Here is a 345-nt window from a genome sequence, read left to right on the forward strand (position 1 = left end):
GGAGAGATAAGGACACATATGTAATACTTAATCAATAAAGAAAAAAATGTGCAATGACTTGAGAGCAGGTTCTGGCCTACGTCTTGAGAAACGTACTTTCTCCCGCCCTCAGGCACCTTAGCCTGTATTTCCAGGCCGCTGGGCAGGATAAGGCTATTTCCACAGGTCCCCGAGTCCAGCTCAGCCAGGGGCGCAGGGCGGCGCGGTGCCTGGCAAGTGTTTCTGTCACTGCCCCTTCTGCAGCCGTGTCTGTGAGAAGGAGCTCTTGTCGGCGGGGCTGGCGTCTGCTCCCCGGTTCAGGCCGCCCGGGTACAGGTGTGCATCTCGGGGGCGCATTAGCGCGGC

Source organism: Myotis brandtii, unplaced genomic scaffold (genome assembly GCF_000412655.1).
Source record: "Myotis brandtii unplaced genomic scaffold, ASM41265v1 scaffold1722, whole genome shotgun sequence".
Lineage (NCBI taxonomy): Eukaryota > Metazoa > Chordata > Mammalia > Chiroptera > Vespertilionidae > Myotis > Myotis brandtii.